Raw genomic sequence first — 20,491 nt, 5'->3', positions numbered from 1 at the left:
ATATACACACGCACACACACACACACACACACACACACACATATATATTCTCATAGTATATATACATATGCACAAAGAATAGCATATCATTTTGGGAAAATTGGATGGATCCAGAAAAAAAAATGTTAAGTGAAATAAGTCAGACCCAAAGAGTCAAAGTACACATTTGTTTTCATATGTAGATGTTACACCTAATTTATAAATATATATGTAAATATATACAGGGTCATATGCACTTGTACATAAACATAATAACTAAAGTATGTTAGACACAGGGAGAATTCCAATAGTGTAATCTCTTTTGAACAACTAACTAACAATCTAATAAAATAAATACCAGAAAGCTGGAACTTGAGGTAAGGTCAAGGAGAGAAGGACAGATAAATGAAGAGAGAAGGGGTGGGAGACTGAAGTCATAATATTCAATATACATATGCAAAAACGGAGCTAGGAAAATGGTGTGGATGGTGGAGTTGGGAGAGATGGGGAGAATAATGAATGGGGTGATATTAATCATAAACTGACATGTTGAATTAAAACCTCTGTAGACACTTAGAGGTCATAAAATTACAATTTAAAATACTTAAAAATACCCCAAAGGAGAAATTATTGATCATAATAGGACGCTGATGACTTTAATAAAACTCCCTTTTCATACCCCTTACCAGCATTTGATCTAGTCATCACTTTATTTTCTCATTAGAGATGTTGTCAAAGGGCGCCTCGGTGCAAACTTAGCCTCTGTGAACCCATAGAGTATATCAGGTAAGAACTAGCAGGTGGACTTACTTACATATGTTTGATCCCAGAAGAAAAGGGGTATTTCAAATAGTCAGCCCACAAGCACACCAAGCTTTATTATTTATTATGATTATTTATCATCATTATTATTCTAAGCAGGCTGTTTACCTGTGCCTGCCAACTGGCCTCTAAGGAAACTGAGAATGTTGTTGGATTGCTGTAGGAGTAAAATAGACCCATTGAATTTGGAAGCAGGATGGTAGCATTAACGACTGGAGTCTAGACTCTCACAAATCACAGCTTTCTAGTGCAAGTGAGTTGGACATGGAAGCACGTTGAGTGCTTCTTCATCCATGTCTAGTAGGTACTAGCCCTGGAAAACGTGGCTAAACAGAGTGCTGGCAGACAGACGCCTCACCCTCTATTTCTTTCCCAGGCACACTCTTCCCACTCTTGCATTTCTGGGCTGGTTCCTTTTCCTGTGGAGGCAGGATTTGTTGTCCAGAGCTGGCATGACTGGGTTCTTGGCTGCCCAGACTGTAGCTCGGAGGTGTAATTTGATGGGTTGCACTTCTGGGGATTATTTGGAAAGGAGCAAGGGAGGAGGGAAGAAAGAGTGTACACTGTAGCTATTATAGCACAGGGTTTGTTCAGAGAAATAGGACCTGTGTTTGGAGGTAGGAGTCATGGAATGTGTGCTCTAAGTGATGGAGCAGACAACGTGGCCACTGTGGAGGGTAAAGGCCAGGCACTGGTTTTGTATTCAGAGGAGCAGAGTTGAGTCTGCTGGAGAGGACAGCATGTACTCATTCTCAGTCTCCTTTGCTCTGACTTCCTGTGTCTCATTCCCTCATCATCCTCATCCATTCCTAAGAAGTGACCTCTTCCTCCCACAACCATGGCGACCTTGTTGAGAACACTTAGGTTTTAAATTACAGATTGAAGCTGATGCTGGCAGCTCACACTGGTAATCATAGCTACTTAGGAAGCTGAACTCAGATGACTGGGGTTCAAAGCCAGTGTGGGTAGAAAAGTCACTGGGATTTCATCTTCAAGAAAACCAGCAAAAAAAAAGCTAAGCTGGAGTTAGGGTTCAAGTGGTAAACCATCAACTATGAGCTAACAAAGTGAATGAGATTTGAGGCCCTAAGTTCAAGCCCCATGACTGGCACAAAAATAAATATAAAAAATAAGTTACAGACTGAAATCATTCAAAATTATCCTGAAAGCTACTACTCCAGAGATACTGCACTACTCAAAATCTCATCCCCATTAATCATTTCAAACACAATTCTCAAAGGTTAAATTATACATTTTATTGAGTGATCCCTAATTGCCTTCATTCTTTTAAAGGCTTTATGAGAGAAGAAACATAATTTGTTTCTCTTCTTTATTAGTGTGTATTAATTGTACTAAGAGATTTTATTGTGATGCTTCTATACCTATCCACCCTTATCAAATTCAGCCCCTCACTCCTGCCCATCACCCATCCCCCTTTCTAAACAATTTTCATTGTTTTATTATTCTATTTACATATATGCATATAAAGTATTGGATCATAGTCAGCCTCATACATAGTCTCTGTCACCCCCCACCCCATCACACTGATCCTCTCCCCTCCCACCCCGCCAATAATAGCCTCCTTGGTTTATACTCATGTCAGTCTTTCCTTCTTTCTTTCTTGATTTTTTTCTTTCTTTTTCCTTTTTTGTCAGTCCTGGGCCTTGAACTCAGGGCCTGAGCACTCACTGTCCTTGGGTTTTTCTCAAGGATAGAGCTCTGCCACTTGAGCCACAGCACTACTTACGGCTTTTTCTTTTTTCTATGTATGTGGTAACAAGGAATAGAACCCAGATCTTTGTGCATGCTAGGCAAGCACTCTATCCTTAGGCCAAACTCCCAGCCAATCTTGTCTTTTTTAAAGTAAATTCCACATATGAAAGAGACCCTGTGTTATTTGTCATTTTTAGCCTGGCTTATTGAACGTAACATGATGATTTCCACTTTCATTCCTTTTCCTGCGAGTGACATAGTTTTATTCTACTTTATAATTGAATAACACTCCATTTGTGTGTGTATGAATGTAAGTATGTATGTACGTACCTATATCTCTATGGGTGTACGTATATATTACATTTTCTTTATCATTTAATAGTCAACTAGGCCAATTCCATTGTGAATAATACTAAGATAAACACAGATGTGTGATTATCTCGACTATTTATCGATTTAATTCCTCTAGGCATAAACTTAGGGCAGGCATGTACCTCCAGCCATGTATTTAGGCAGTCCTGTGGTAGGTCTATCTTAAATGTTGCAAGAAACTTCATGCTGATTTCCAGAGAGGCTGCACTGATTTACAACCCCGTCAATAGTCTATAAAAGTTTTATTCTTTCATACAGAGTGGGAGAAGATCTTCACTAACCATACACCAGACAAAGGCCTCATATCTAAAATACATCAACAGCTTAAAAAATTGAATCACTCCAAAACTAATCTCCAAAGAAACAACCATCCCATTAAAAGATGGGCCAAAAACTTAAAGAGAGTCGTCTCTGAAGAAGAAACAAAAATGGCCTATAGACACATGAAGAAATGCTCAACATCTCTGACCATAAAAGAAATGCAAATCAAAACAACTCTGAGATTCTACCTCATTCCAGTTAGAATGGCCAGGATCAGGAAATCTAATAACAACAGATGCTGGAGGGGATGTGGCCAGGAGGGATCACTACTACACTGTTGGTGGGAGCACAAACTCATTTAACCACTATGGAAAGCAGTATGGCAGTTCCTCAAAAGACTAAACATAGAGCTCCCCTACGACCCAGCAATTCCACTACTTGGCATTTACCCAATCGTCCAGAAACAAAGACGTACTAAAGCCATTAGCACAACCATGTTCATTGAAGCACTATTTACCACAGCAAAGATATGGAACCAACCCAGATGCCCCTCAGTTGATGAGTGGATCAACAAGATGTGTTGTTTATACACAATGGAATTCTATGCTGCTGTCAGAAAGAATGACATTGCCCCATTTGTAAGGAAATGGAAGGACTTGGAAAAATCATATCATATTAAGTGAAATATGACTTAAAGGAACATAGGCTCAATGGTTTCCCTCATTTGTCATAATCAGTAGACACTTTGGGCTCTCCTAGCAGAGGTTTACAATAAGGCAAAACCTAGATACATAAGGCCATATAGTATGATGCTAAATGAAAGGACCTCCAGGATATAGAAACAGAAGCCATATAATGAGTGATTGTTGTCTTTATGTACTATGTTATCTCTCATCTCTTTTGCTGTCCCTTGGTGATCTCATATTGTTACAGTATCTTACCTTGTTATCTGCTATATTGTATATATGTTTATTTGTTTATTTGAAGTAGGATAGGGAAGGGGGGAAACAAGATGAAGGGAGGGGGTGGGGGAGGGAAATGGGGACAAAAACATGAGAAGGGCTATCAATGTTTGTGAAGTAATGCACCTTCTATCTGGTGAATATAATGTAACCCTTCTATTAATTACAATAAAATTTTTAAAAGATGATTAAAAAGATTCTTCAAGCTTAATCTATTACCCACAGAAACACAGGCACAAATTGAGAGCAATGTCCTGTGCACCTGCTGTCAGTCAACATTTTCTCTAATGCCAAAAATATGGTGGACACAGGACAGGAGCTCAAGGTTCTAAGTCACTGTCGGATCCCAATTGGTCTTTCTCACACAGTCTAGCCTCCATTGCTCCAGCCCTCACAATCTGCCTTCCAGATCTCAGTTACATTGAGCTAGCTGATCCTACTAGGTCTCCCAGTCCTTGAGAATGGATCAGTGATCAAGCCCTGTTGTCTGAGCCTGGAATCAACCTGTTCCCCAGCTGCAGTCAGCACACAAAGGATGAGGTAACCCAAGCCTGTGCTTCACATTCCAAACCCCAAAGTTCTCAAAATTAGAATGAGATGCTAGTGCTAAGTAAATCCTGATAGCACCAATACACGTACTGACTCTAAAAGTGTCCTAAGAGCTCAAAAATTGACTCAAAGTAATGTGACTAAAGCCATTGTGTGAGGGTGTAGTTTAGATAATCCAAACCAAGTGATTGGTGATTTATAGAAATAGAAGAATCCATAAATTCCACTCTAAATTATTTTTCTAAGAAAAGTTCATATATATATGTATATGTATATGTTCATCTGCAATATGTGGTTATTTATATAGCATTAATGTTGCTATAAACATTCTAAATAATCCAGAGAAAAGTCTACAGGGAGATGTGTATGGGTTACATACAAATAGATGCTGTTTCAAAAAAGAGGTCTATTAATATTTGGGTACCCAAGGTTATGGACATGGTCTTGGAGATATAAACATAACTACATAGACATAAAAATCTATGATGGGCTATATCCTCTATAGACATAATGTTTTATTACACATATTAACTTGTATCTATGACACACAAACCCTCAGCTTAATTTTAATTATGTTCTAAAGTCTATATGCCAGTGATTGTATATAGAGATTCCCTTCTTGAATACTTGTGTTTGTTAAACATGACATTTGAAATATGATGTAAAAATCAATGTTAATAAATCCTTTAATAAAAAAGAGGCCTAGCATTCATGTTTTGGTATCAGTGGCAAGTCCTAGAGCCTATCTGCAGTGGATATATTATTATATTACATTTACTATGTTTTAAATATATTAAATATGTCCTATAGAGTAACTTTCTATTATAAATGGCTTTCTGTGATAAATGTTCTCTATTAGATACTGTAAGTATGCAATATTAAAATTTTTATAACATGCATTAGCATGGTATTTATGTCTATAAATTCAGTTGAGCCCCTCCTGCCAAGGTGCAGGTGTAAGTTGGCGGGGACTAACTGAAATGAGCAAGACGGTAAGTGGCTCCTGCGAAAAATACCTGCACCCTGTAGAAAGAGAGTTCAGAGGATGCCATGAAGACTCTACTGTATAGACCTGTAGGACAAAATGTCACCGTGATTCGGTCACAGATCAGCACGCTGTTCCAGAGCTCCCTGGAGAGGGAGATGGACCGAGCAACAAGCACCCTGGTGAGCTGGTGGACACATTCAGCCAATACCAACAATAGCTACTGGGACTGCTGTCAGCATTCCCATACCTCCATGCTTCCTCTTGGGAATCCGCTGCCCATGCCCCAGGCAAGGGAGCAACTGTCCCCCACACTTGTGAGAGGACTACACCCCAGAGTCAAAAGCCCAAATCCCTCTCCAGGCCAGACCCAGGCAGTCATCTTTCTAAAGTTGCTCTCCCTGCAGCTTTTCTCTGCAATCCTCAACGAGTCCTGGCAGGTCTCCCCGTGATGTTTTCTGTCCTCCCAGTCTGTTCTGGACCTCCAGGAACTGTGGCTAGCTTTTGTGTGGCCAGTCTACCCTGATTTGAACTAAACTTCCTTTCCCAAAGTGGAGCAAAGGAGAAGTCCTACACTGGCTTGTCAGAGCTACCAGCGCCTGCTTCACTTGCAGTTACTGCACAGATGGAGGTAAAAAGGCACCACACATGTTTCCTCCTGTCTGACAGGAGTCACTGTCTCAAGCATGAGACATGGGGTACTCACTAAATTCAAACTGATTGAAATGAGATAAAGTGATTATAATTTGTCATTGCAATTACAGTACTATTTCAAGGGCTCATAACCATATATGGCCTGATAGCTTTCTGTTACTGTGACAAAATACTTGAGAAACAAAGCTATAAGGAGCAAAGGTTCATTTGGACTTGTGATCAAAGGCCCCATTGCCTTTGAACTTGTGGTGAGGCAGAGCATTATGGTAGGAGAGTGTGGTAGAGCAATGCTGCTACTCACTCCATGGCAAACCAGGAAAGAAAGAGATAAACAACAAGGGTCACTCTCCAAACACACATTCAATATACAAACTTCCTTCCAATAGACACTGCTTCCCAATAGCATCGAAGACTGGGGACCAAGCCCTTAACACTTCAGCCTTTAGGGGAACTTTCGAGGGTCAAACCACAGTGTATGGTTATTAGCTACCTTATTAGATGGGGCACTCTTAATTCTATTAAACAGTGCTTTATAGAAATTAGGCATGGTGATACATCTAGAGAAGTACCCTGCCTCCATCCAATATGACAAGACTGCGCAAAGGAGACATTCTGCCATATGTGTGATATATACAATGGAAATGTCTATTTGACCCTTTTCCCCACATCATGATACAGAACTCCTAAAACCCTTGAAGTCTTGTGTGATAAGGATGAAGAGCTGGCCTTCTTAATCCTAGCAAGCTTTCATCCACACCTCAGTTACGCTAATGAGTGATTCTTGGAAAGCCCCTAGATAGCTTCTGGCTTCTAGAAGAACCAATCAAAGAAGAATTGGAACTTCCATCTCCATTCACCAAAGACCAGTGATTCATGCAATCCTACCTACATAATGGAAAACTCTACAAACACCCTAAGCTAGGGGTTGGGAAAGCATCAAGATACTGGGAGCGTGGGAAGTCTTATGTACTATTCTCTGAAACTTTGTCCTGTGCATCTTCTGAACTGTATTCTTTCTAACCAACTGGTAAAAAGAAGTGTTTGCCTGCATTCAGTTAGCTATTAGAGCTGATTATGCAACCTGGGGCAATATTGTGAGAATCTCCATGTTGTGGTCAAATTAGATAAATCGTGTGTCACCTGCTGACATTCTATTGGAATTGGTCTAATAGGGCAGTTTTGTGGGGCCTCTACTAATCCAGGAGAGTTATACCAATGGAAGTGAAAACCAGGTGTAGAAGAAGCAGAATCATGAATCCAAGTCTAGCTTAGGCTTTAGAGTAAGACCCTGTTTCAAAAAGCAAACAAAAAGCCAATTGAATTAAATCACTGGACCCAGTTGTTTTCCAAGTATCAGTTTGAGAGAGCTAAATCTCTCGGCTTGAAATTGAGAAAATAGTCTGCTTTTTTTTTTTCCCTAACATAAAGCTTGCCATGTGGTGCTTGGGTTACAGTGCACTGGGCAAAAGCCATGTGTGGTGGTGAGAGGCAAACCCATCTCTATACTGTCTGCAAAGCACTTTGCAACCCTCTGCATGAAAGGTCCTATACAAATGCAAGGTGTTATTGCGAGGTGTTAACAGTTCCAAATGAACTTTTTCATTTGACTGTGTCAACCATTGGATTAGACAGTCTTAACTCAATCGATGGTGCACTGAATAGAACTAATGAGCTTTTTGCTTAGAATATTTATATGTCTGACCTGGGATTTATGAAAGATTTTTTTTCTTATTTCAGCCAGGGAAAAATTTTTAACATTTTCCCCCAAAGCATGTAGGTTATAGATCCCTGTTCCCAATTTACGTTAACTATAAGTAAAATTGAGCCTAGAAACAATCATAGCAGCAACACTAAATATTTTTCCAGTATCTTTCTTTCAATCTACGAGAAGATGTGTACACTTTTGTGTACACTTTTTCTATTCATTCAGAAAGAGGAAAGGAAAAACTGAGAGCTGTTGAGTTGTACTCTTTTCTTGTGCGCTCTATTAAGGAAGACTTTTGATTTGTATTCCCAGAAGCTCCACAGGAAAATTCACACACACTGCTAGACTTACTTTTCCTGGTAGTTCCTTTACTTAGTGAGGGCTGGACATAAGCCCTGATCCTTTCAAACACTGCTTCCCAGGGCCACCCATCTGACAGTGAAAACCTAATGTGTGAGTTACATTTGTGCCTTAGACAAAGTCTCCAGAACCCAGAGGATTTAGAGCTTATTACAGCCTATGATAGCCTAGTGAATGAATACACACACACACACACACACACACACACACACACACACGTGTGTGTGTGTGTGTATGGAGAGAGAGAGAGAGAGAGAGAGAGAGAGAGAGAGTAGGTGACAAAGAATACAGAAGGATGTACAGGTTTTGTGTAGATATTATGCCATTTTATAAAAAGGACTTGTGTATCTGTGGGTTCTTATATTCATAGAGGGGTCCTGGACCCAGCCATCTAATAACAGAACATAATTATGTGGGGGGGGGAGAGAGAGAGAGAGAGAGAGAGAGAGAGAGAGAGAGAGAGAGAGAGAGAGAGAGAGAGAGAGATTCTAAGATTCCAAGCTTGTGGAGGCTGGAACTTGGCAAGTCCAGAGTCTACATTATGGATTTGCCAACTTTAGCCCCAAGACTGGAAACATCTTTAGTGCAAAGAAGAGTTAAAAGTCTCATTTTGAAGGTCTCTCTCTCTCTCTCTCTCTCTCTCTCTCTCTCTCTCTCTCTCTCTCTCAAAAATATCTTTTTTGAAAAGTAAGTAAGGTAATGTACAAGATAATGAGTGGGTTTTTGGTTGTTTTGTGTTTTTTTAATTTTATTGTTGGGGTAATGTATATGGGGTTACAGTTACATTCATCAGTTAGTAGATGCATTACTTCTTCTTGCACAGCGATACCCATTCTCATATTTTTGTCCCCATTTCCTTCCCCCCACCCTCTCCCAATCATTTTGTTTGCCCCTTCCCTTCCCTATTTAAAATAAAAAAATAAATGTGTATGCAATATACCAGGTAACAAAGTCAGATATAGTAACAACATGAGATTAATCATAAGGACAAAAAAAGAGAAGATAAATAACATAGTACATTAAGAACAACAATCACACAAGATAAAGCTCTTGTTTCCATATCCTGGAGGTCCTTTCATTTAGCCTCATTCCATATGGCCTTATGTATCTAGGTTTTGTGCTATTGTGATCCTCTGCTAAGAGAGTCCTAGATATGTAATAATTATTACAAATGAGGGAAACCATTGAGCCTATCATCCTTTAGGTCTAGCTTACTTCACTTAATATGATTTTTTTCTAAGTCTTTCTATTTCCTTACCAATGGGGTGATGTCATTCTTTCTGATGGCAGCATAGAATTCCATTGTGTACAAATACCACATCTTCCTGATCCAATCATCTACTGAGAGGCATCTGGGTTGGTTCCACATCTTTGCTATGGTAAATAGTGCTCCAATGAACATCATGCTAATGGCTTCTTTCTGGACTTTTGGGCAAATGTCAAGGAATGGAATTGCTGGGTCATAGGGGAGCTCTATGTTTAGTCTTTTGAGGATTCGCCATACTGCTTTCCAGAGTGGTTGAATGAATTTACATGGTAATGAGTATTTTTAAACACTCTTACCCCATCCCTCATTTTTTCCAACTTACCCTTCATTAGTCTCCTCCCTCCTAGTTGTAGAGTTCACTACCAAAGTAATGTCAAGTGACTGTTTATGTTGTATTAATTCATCCTTTGTCCTGTCCTTTCCGTGATTCCCTTTCTCCTTCACAGCTCAATAAACTTATATAACAAGACACCAGATACAGAGCCTCTAAGAAATGGGAAGAAAAACTACAAACAGGACATAATAAGGACTCTTGTTTGCATTTCTTGGAGTTCATGTTCATACACTTCCTTATGTATGTTCCTATGTGCTTAGCAATTGGATTATTAAGATCCCCTGTTAAGACTAGCAGATATATCCTAGTTATTACAAATGAGGGAAACCATGAAATCTACTTTTTTTGGGGAGGATTCTCTCATAACGTGAAGAGGATCAGCCTTTTTATTCTGTTCTGGTTGTAAACTGATTGAGTGAGCACCTAACCCCTACTGGAAAGAAGAGTCTGTTTTGCTCAATCAATGGATTCTAAAATTAATCTCACCCTCATAGACATGCTCTGAATAATATTTGACCAAATATCTTGGCTCCCTGTGTCCCAATCAAGTGACACATAAGATTGATCACTACACTGTACACATAGCACAAAAAGGCTACTCAGAGCCAGGCACCGTGGCTCATGCCCATAATCCTAGCTACTCAAGAAGCTGAGATCTAAGAATGGCAGATCAAAGCTAGCCTGGCTTTGAGATAAAAATGAAGCTTTTATCTCCAATTAACCACCAGAAGGGAGCTGTGGCAGTGCCCAGGCCCAGAGTTCAAGGTGAAGGCCAGGCTCTGTGGCCTGGCTACAGTCATGGTACCATCCTCCTCAAGGCCATGCTACTGAGGATGGAGTCCTTTCTGAAGCAGCCATCATGCTTCACTGAGACTCAATTACTGTTGTACAAAAAGGATCATTGACCTTCTGTCCTGTATCTACTCAGTGTCTATACAGAATGGGTTGTCCTTGTCAACTTCAACTTCATGGTTATACTTACAAGGTTTTTTTTTTTCTGCTGTTCCTGGGGCTTGAATTCATGATTTGGGTGCTATCCCTCAGCTTTTTTTTGCTCAGGACTGGTGCTCTACCACTTGAGCCATGCTCTACTTCAACATTTTGGATGGTTAGTTGGAGATAAGAATTTCATGGCTGGAGAGAATTACAATAGCCCAAAACCTAGGTACATAAGGTCATATAGGATGAGACTAAATGAATGTAATTCTAGAATAACTCTAGAATATGGAAACTAAGAGCTGTATCTTGTGTGATTGTTGTTCTTGGTGTACTATGTTACGTTTCTTCTCTTTTTTTGCCCTTATGGTTAATCTCATGTTGTTCCTGTACCTGACTTTGTTACCTGGTATAGTGTATATACATTTATTTGTTTATTTGAAATAGGAAAGGGAAGGGGGGAAACAAGATGATTGAAAGGAGGGAGGTAGAGCGAAATGGGGACAAAAATGTGAGAAGGGGTATTGGGGTGTGAGAAGTAATGTACCTACTACCTGATGACTGTAACTGTAACCCCTCTATACATTATCCCAACAATCAAAATTCCAAAAAAAAAGAATTTATGGCTAGTTTTGAACTATGATCCTCCAATATACTATGCCTTCTGAATAGCAAGGTAATGAATCACCAGTGCCTGGCTAACTTCATGGTTTTATAGAAGTTACTGCTAACCCCATTTGTAGGTTCTGGCTTTTGGTCCTCTGCATTCAGGCAGAACCATTTACATCGTCCAAGCTGGGTGTTTTGTCTCTTTTGTTCCTTCCCAATGTAATGCTGACTCCTGCTGAGCCAATGTGTCTGACTGGCAAGTGTTCCCATCCCCTAGTGACAGTAGCCTTGGCCACACACACACACACACACACACACACACACACACTCCCAAATATTTCTCCTTCCTAAAACTCTGAAATCACCAAACACATGTCAGAGATGGTTTTACATTTTTATTCTCAAAGCTGTTAGCCCACCCTGGCGTGGGCATGCTCAGTTGCAGAGCTGGTATAGGTATGTAGGAAAGACATAAAACCCAACTAGCTTGGCCTGAGTCCCAAGCTGGGCCACCTGACCAAGCAAGCCTTATCCCAAAGCCCAGACCCCAGGGCATACCACATCTGGGAAGGAGGACCAGTATCTCAGCTCCCCCTAAAGAGCAGCCAATCCCTGCCCAAATCCCCAGACTGGATGGGCCCATCACAGCTTTTCTCATCAAAAAGAGTTAAGTAAAGGCCAGACAGTACTAGTACCTGGATTTTCTGGCTCCAGGATGGAAGCTCCAGGACACCTCAGTCTTCACTGTAGATTTACACCTCTGAGCTCCCAGCTGGAATCGTGTGCACAGGCGGATGTGGGTTGTTTGTGCCAGGATAGTAGGTGAAAGTTCTGGAAACCTCACAGAAAAAAAATCAGTTCTTGTGAAATTTCCAGTATGTTTTTGTTTGGCCCAACAGGGAGGTTCTGTGGGCTCTAAATTGCCCTAACTCTGCATGTTCTAAAGGGAAGCAGGACTTTTTCAGGACACTAAAGTGTGCATGCCATATATAGCCTGAATCAGAGCCCAATTCTTACTGAAATTTAATCTCAGATATTCATGACAACAAAGTAAGTCATAAAGCAAATGCATCTTAGTCAGAACCACAGGCATTGTCAAATCATCTCTATTGAACTTTAGGGGTACATGTATGATAGTATTTTAACTATTGGAGAGTAATATTTAGCTCCTTGATATCCTCAGGAAATATAAGTTAGACTGGAAGAAGAGGCAGGTGAGAATGTGGTAGTTAGAGAAGGTATTCATAGGAAGGTATTTGTCCAGAACATCTCACATCTCACAAAAATACCCCCCAATGAGCCAGGTGGGGGCTCATGTTCAACTGACACAACTGTAGAAAACTAAGTAAGGTCTAGCTGCCACCCACCATTTCAAGAAAATAATTGAATGATTATTCTTAATCATATAGTGTATATCATAGTGATGTTTTCCTGGAAACACATGAAATGGATTTAATCAATCACCCTGAAAGGCCAAGGTCTTAGAGCAAAACTACCTACAAATGCATGGGGCCAGAAGTTTGGCCTAGTGGTAAAGTGCCTGCCTATTATGTACAAAGACCTGAGTTTGATTCCTCAGTACCACATACATAGAAAAGGCCAGAAGTGGTGATAGGGCTCAAGTGGTAGAGCTGTAGCCTTGAGAAAGTCCAAGAACAGTGCTCAGGCCCTGAGTTCAAATCCCAGGACTGGTGGGGGGGGGAACCTACCTACAAATGCAGAACACAGTATAAATTCAGCATCAGCCCCAAACCTGTGAGCTAGCTCAAACAAATCCTCTCAGAAAGAGCAACTCTTCTTCACCTCTCAAATCCCTGATGTGTTAAGATACCAACTCTACCAAAACAAGCCTAGACGTGTCTTGTTTGTTCATTAAATGGTGTAAATACTCCCATCATGGCTGATTTCAAGCCAATGATTTAACTCTGCCACTAGGTGGCAGAATTCCTAAGTAGTTTTCCTTAAGGCTGGTGCTCTACCACTTGAGCCACACCTACACTTTCAGAAAAGGGAACCTTTCCTCACCAGGTGTCAAACTTGGGTGGGGGTACAGGGCAGGGAACCAGACATCCTAACGACTAGTCCATATGAAAACTGCTGGGTTCGTTCATGTTTAATAGTATACTCTCCCCTTGTGCCAGTTCTAGCTAGCCAGCACTAGTCTGACTCATGCCAGATACAGCCTGAATAAACCAGAAATTGGCCACTTCCCCAGCACTGTCTCTGCTCCTCTCAGGCTTAACCTGAATCCTTGCAGCTGCCACCACATCACCCTGCTCCTTTAATCTTTTAAAACAGAATTGCATTTCCCTTATGGCTAAGGATGTTGAACATTTCTTCATGTACTTATTAGTCATTATATTTCGTCTTTTGAGAGCTGTTCCGTTTATTTGCCTAGTTACTAAATGGATTATGTGTTCTCTGGGTGTTCAATTTTTTTTGAGGTCTTTCTATATTCTGGATATTAATCCCTTGTCAGATAATACCTGGTAAAGATTGTTTTCCCCATTCTGTTGGCTGTCTCTCCAGTCTGCTAATTATTATCTTTGTGTGTAGAAGCTTTCAGACTTGATACATCCCTATGTGTCAGCTCTTGCTCTAATTTTCCCAGTTCTTATTTCCTTTTCAGAAAAAAGAAATTGTTTTTGCCTATATCCTGCAGTGTTTTCTCTATATTTTCCTTTTTAATTTCAAAGTTTGAGATTTTTATGGGTATTTTCAATGTTTTTTTGTGCAGAGGTAGTTTCAGTTTTCTACATGTGTATATCAAGTTCTCTTTACACTATTTGGAAAGGCAGCCTGATATCCAGTATAGTTTTGGCATTTTTTTAAAATCAAATCATATAGCAACAGGTGTGTTGGTGTATTTCTAGATTTTCTTTTTTTTTTTTTTTTTTGCCAGTCCTGGGAGCCTCAGCACCACTTCTGGCTTTTTTCTATGGATGTGGTACCGAGGAATCGAACCCGGGTCTTCATGCATGCTAGGCAAGCACTTTAACCACTAGGCTAAACTCCCGGCCCCTTATTTCTAGATTTTCTATTGCATCAGTTTTTGCGTTCCTGCAACTCTATGGTATAACTGAGAGTCGGGTATTATAATACTTTCTGCATTGCCTTTTTATCAAAATTGCTTTGGTTATTTGGTATCATTTGTCCTTCTATGAGAATTTCAGAATTGATTGTTCAGATTCCAACTCATGAGTATAATGGCAATCATTAAGGAGACAAACAACAAATGCTGGTGAGGATGTGGGGGTAAAAACACCTTATATACTATTTGTAGAAATGGAAATTAATGAAACCATTATGGAAATCAATGTGAAGGGGCTGAAAAAACTAAAAACAGCTGGATGTGGTAGCTCATATGTGCAGTCCTAGCAACTCAGGAGGCTGAGATCTGAAAATCTCTGGTTAAAGCCAGCCTGTGCAGAAAAGTCTGTGGACTCTTTATCTCCAATTAACCACCAGAAAAACAGAAGTGGAGCTATGACAGCAAGTGGCAGAGTACTAACCTTGACCTCAAAAGCCCTGAGTTCAAGCCTTAAGACCAAACAAAAGAAAAAGTGAGAGTTAAAGACCTTGAGTCCTTGAGTTCAAGCCACAGCCCCAGAACACACACACATAGAGACACACACAACAAATAGAATGACCACATGATCTAACTTATACCGCTGCTATGAATATATCTGAGATCCTCATATGAAGTGAGATAAGTCAGACTCATACATTTCTCTCATATGTGAAATCTACACTTCATAGAGTGTAATAAAAGCTATTAATATTTAAAAGGAGAAGGAATATAAAATGGAGAATAAGAGAGTAATAAAAAGGTGAATGTGACTAAAGCCCATTGTGTGTGAATGAAATGATCACAATTAATACATGCTAATTTTTTTAAATGGCAGAGCTCTACCCTCCTTCACCCAAACTCATTGCTACAAGGTAACAACCCGAGAGCTTCCACTGACTATGAATTCTGGCAGGTCTGGGTTTGATCCTACCTACTTCAGCCTTCTCTTGCATCCCTTCCTCAACCAACAGCCACCTCAAGGCCGTTTCCCAAACTCACTAACAGGACTCCAGCCGTGGGACTCAGCCCAGTGGCTCTCCCTTCCCCTCTCTCCTAGGCATTTGCTGCAATGTCAGGCTCTGATTCCCACACCCTTCAGTGTCTTCTATCTGATCCACACACTACCTCATTTAGCTTTCTCATTTACGGTCTTTCTCTTCTCATTGGAAGCTACGCTACCAATGTCCCGTCCCGCAAAGTTCACCAATAAACGCATCCCCAGCCTGAAGCAGAACCAGGCCCATGGTTAGAGAACAAATGGACCGCAGACGTGGCCTATCTGGTGTACAGTCCTTGTTCCTCTCACCCTTTCCTCTTGGGAAAGCTCTCCTTCTTTATGAACCTCACAACCCCAGGCCACATGCCCACATCCTCCTCTGAACCATGCGGTGCCTTTTGGGGTCCACTTAGAAGCACTTTAGCCACAGCACCAGCCTGTCTGTCTCTCACAGGTATGGGGGAGACTTGTCTTCCTCACCCTGAGTCCAGAAATGGGAACTCAGCGGGCCCCAAACCCTAAGCTCTTCAGCCCATGTGCACAGGGGACGTGCGGAGAGTCCGCGTGGCTCGCCCCGGGCTGGGGACCTCCCGGGGAGGCAGGATTAGGATGGGGGCGGTACTCCAGATGGCCCCGCCCACCCGGAGGACGGCGGCCCAGGGGCACCGCGCATGCGCCTGATCACGCCCCACAGGAGCGCTGTCCTAGCAAAGCGTGGAAGGAGACACCTGATGGAGAAAAACCACACTACTGCGGGAGAAGCAGAGGCTCCAGCCCGGCCTCCTCCGAGGCGCTCCCCGGGGTCCCCGGCCGCGCGCCCGCAGGGAGCGTGTCCGGGCAGGCGGCGGAACGTGAGCTCCCCGGATCCGCGCGAGCGCCGCGGCGCCCGCCCTGCTCCCCGCGGGCGTCCGGGCTCCTCCCTCCGCGCCAGGCCCCGGCCCCGCGTTCTGCGCCCTCTGGCGGCCGCAGGCGGCATCGCCCTCGTACCGCCGCGTCTCCGAGGCCCAGGGCGCGGGAAGGAATTTCAGACAGCGCGCCACGCGCGGCCGCGGGACTCGAATATTCAGAACAAGCCGCTACGAGGCCCCGATCGCACCTTGCTTTTTTTTTTTTTTTGGTCTTTCAGGCGGAGGCCTGGCTTGGCCTTCTCCCCCCAGCTTGCCTGCCAACACAGCTCTGCCCCAGGCACCCAGCCTTCCGCTAAAGCAGGTGGGTGTGGGCCCGGGAGCAGGTCGGGGGAGCAGGTCCAGCCCAGGCTTGCACTCGTCAGAGGCAGCCACACGGGAAGGACTCGGCGCGAATGAGGCTCACAGAAGGGGTGAGTGGCCAGTCACTCATCAAGTTGGGTTGATAAGTGAGTGCTACGTTGTGTAATCTAGGGGACTCCTCCCTGCACCCCTGCCCTGGCCGGAATCTCACAGTGCCAGGAATCTGGCAGAGATAAGGGGGGCAGGGTGGACCTCCCGCAGGGAGGTCACACAACGCCAAAATGGAATTGGAATCTAAAGTGTGACATTCCAGGCAGCCCAGATTCCCAGAGATCTATGACTGGGGTGTGCCAGAGGGTGTAGTCACACACGTCCACTGACCACATGGAAGGTACCCGACACTTGTCCAGACTGATGAGAATATCATTACATAGTTCTAACTCAAACATGAGAATCAAGAGATTTAGAAATCCCATTTGTGAGTTAGAGACTCACAAGGTGACTGGCTCATGTTTTGGAACATTAAAATCAGAGTGAAAAACATGCAAAGAGTTGTAGAATTCCTACCTAGGTAAGGAGGTGACATCACAGGAAACACCAATTTGCTCATCTGTGTCCTGACCTACTTATGTTTGAACATAGACAGTCCCCTGAGGCTGAGTTTTCATGTGTGCGCCCATGCGTGCAAACACACCAGCACTGAGGCTTGAATTAAGGTGTTACCCTTAGCTTTCTCTGCTCAAGGCGGATGCTCTATCACAGCTCCATTTCTGGTCTTTCAGTGGTTAACTGGAGATGAGAGTTTCACAGACTTTCCTGCCCAGACTGACTGAACTGGGGTCCTCAGAGCTCAGCCTCCAGAGTTGTTAGGGTTAAAAGGGTGAACCACCAGTAAGTACCCAGCTGTGAGGCTCGGTTTTCTTGATCTCAATTCTGAGGGATACTATACTGGTCTTAGGGAGGACTTGCCATGAATACTTGGTTCACTCTCAGTCCTCTACCACCTGTAGCATCCCACTTCCAGCTACCATGAAGTATTTTTTTTTGCCAGTCCTGGGTCTTGAACTCAGGGCCTGAGCACTGTCATTGGATATTCTCAAGGCTAGAGCTCTACCACTTGAGCCAAAGCTCCACTTCTGGCTTTTTTATTATGTATGTGATACTGAGGAATCAAACCTGGGTCTTCTGTGCATGCTAGGCAAGCACTCTATCACTAGGCCAAACTCCCAGCCTCACCATGAGTATTTTTTAAAGCATTCTAAAACTTAGTACTGAACTGTGGGTCTTAGTTACAAGCGTATGACCAACAAGCACATCATATGGTTTCATAATAAAACATCAGTTAAGCATCTGTGTTTATTTAAGACAAAAGTCAGGAAACCCTGACTACAGACAAGAGCAACAGGGGTTTTCCATTGAGATCTCATCTCCCTCTGAAGTTAACAGTGAGTAAAAAAGAAAATGTATCTGTCTGACAGGTCAGTCAGCTCTCCTGACGCCTATCCATTCACCTGGTTCTGAGCACAACTGGAGGGCAGGCTCAGGGCCCCAGTGGGTTGTGGGTACCTGTGCACTACCACCCAGCAAGTACAGGGTACTGCCGACCCCAGTCCCAAGGACCCAGGAGCTCCTTGTCCAGGTAAGTAAACAACAGCAGCTAAGCCCAGAAAAGAACATATCTTGATTAAGGAGCCCATGAAACTTTCCTAACCATTGTTGACCAAAGTACCTAAGAAATACTTTTTTTTTGGGGGGGGGGTGGTGTCATGGGGCTTGAACTCTGCCTGGGCGCTGTCCCTGAGCTCTTTAACTCAAGGCTACCACCCTACCCCTGGGCCTGGGTGCTGTCCCTGAGCTCTTCAGCCCAAGTCTACCACCCTACCCTTGAGCAAAGCCTCACTTTCCATTTTCTAGAGGTTAATTGGAGATAAGAGTCTCAGGTCCTTTTGTCCCCAGGCTCGCTTTGAATCTTGATCCCCAGATCTCGGCCTCCTGAGTAGCTAGGCTCCAAGAAATACTTTTAACAGGCAAGGATGCAGTACCACTGTGTACTGTGCTCAGATCCAGGATTAGCAGAGCCAAGGTTGGCCTGGTGCAGGCCATAGGGACAATGCAGCATGGAGGAGGGGCCACAAGGATTATGCAGTGACATTCGCCAGGCGCTTCCCACCACTCGTTCTCTCCAGGTGGACCAAGGTCCCTGGTCATGTCTCCTCATCCCAGCATGGACTCTCCATCCTGAAGGGATATGGACAGCATGGCCTTGCTAAGAAGAGTTGTATTCACTCAAAAGAGGGCAACCCCTCTCTCCCCACCACACACACCTCCCCACTAAGCCACTCAAATTGCCCCGGCTTTAAAAGTTCCTGCATGTGCATTTTCCCAAGTGTCAAATCACTAGCATCTCAGAACCCAAAACACGGGCCATTTTCAGGGAGTGTAACAACTGAATAGGAGATTGTTTCTCCTTATCCTGAAGATTGAGCCCTGCCCCCACCGTCTCTCCTGGAACCTCCATGTACGAATGACTCACAAGAAAGATTTGCTGCTCAGTGAATCACCAGCATCAATTCTTGCTGAAGCCTGGCTTTCCTGGGAGGTCTTCATTCTCCATGCTGGCCCAGGCCTGGTCCTGTGCAGCTAATGAGATCATTGCCCAGCATAGGAATCATCACCCAGGTGTCTCCCAGACTCTAGCAGTGATGGTTCCTCTCTACTCTTTTCCAAGGCTGCTTGGCTTTGGATCTACTCTGATACAAATACCCATTTCTTCCTTCCACCAGGGAAACATTCCCCCTACCAAGCCCCTCTTGTACTCACCTCCTAAGCACTCCATATCTGTGGTTTTACTCTGGCTCCTGCTTGGTGACTTTGCCTACAGGTTATGGGTTCTTGAAGGGTGGTTCTATGCAGTTCGGTCTTGTTTAGAAGAGCTGCCCCCAACTCAGTCAACTCCTTCAGGAGACACTGAGCCACTGGACGTGTCACAGACACGGCTGTTTCAGCAGTGAAGAGGTAAGTGGTAAGTGAACTCACTAGTTCATCCACGGAGGACTTCCTATGATTTAAGCCCTGACCTAGGGCCTGTCAGGAAAAGCAGACTTGAGCTTGACCTTGCAACAGAGCACAGAGATGCTGTGGGGTAGAAGTCACACAAGCATCACACATACAGCTTGGCTCATAAAGCTCCTAATCCAGTTGGAAGACAGATAATAAAATACCAAAGAGAAAACTGGAAGATCACTTCAAACAGGGGCCTGCCGTTGTACAAGTAAGAAGGCTGGGCTGTACCTAGATGACATCACAGGGCTGAAGGACACTTTTCTTGTCACATTAACATTTAGCCGGTGTCCTGAGTAACCTGCAGTTAAGATAAGCTTTGGAATGAGAGCCATTGAAGTGAGAGGGCTCAGCAATGGCACAGCCCAGAGTGAAATAGACATGGTGAGTTGGAGAAGCAATGTACGGGAAGGAAGAAACTGAGGGGGAGAGCCAGGTGGAATCAGATGGCAACTGCTGTCCTCACCTGTGTCTATGGGGTGGCTGCTAACGGCAGTGCTCTCCTGCCTTAGGACACAGGGGTCCCATCTCTGCCATCTTCCAATCCTTATCTGTAAAATAAAAGGAAACTCATTTCTTAGAAGCAGCCAAGCTTGCCAAGCTAAAACTATCTGGAAGCCTTTTGTCCTTGACCATCCAGTCTGAAGT

At 43.1% G+C, this 20,491-nt stretch overlaps 1 long non-coding RNA gene across 1 annotated transcript; it reads right to left on the bottom strand.

Moving 5' to 3' along the window:
* Positions 1-18,948: 18,948 nt before the first annotated feature.
* Positions 18,949-19,761, bottom strand: LOC150058684 (uncharacterized). Its single transcript, XR_016536548.1, has 3 exons — positions 19,604-19,761; positions 19,317-19,423; positions 18,949-19,021 (listed from the first exon to the last, which is right to left on the bottom strand). It is a non-coding gene; the product is annotated as an uncharacterized LOC150058684 (long non-coding RNA).
* Positions 19,762-20,491: the final 730 nt, after the last annotated feature.

This window comes from Megascapheus bottae, chromosome 9, assembly GCF_031878675.1.
Source record: "Megascapheus bottae isolate mThoBot1 chromosome 9, mThoBot2.hap1, whole genome shotgun sequence".
In the NCBI taxonomy this organism is placed as follows: Eukaryota; Metazoa; Chordata; class Mammalia; order Rodentia; family Geomyidae; genus Megascapheus; species Megascapheus bottae.
Note: the sequence above shows the minus strand (reverse complement) of the source record. Positions and strands in the feature narration are given on the sequence as shown.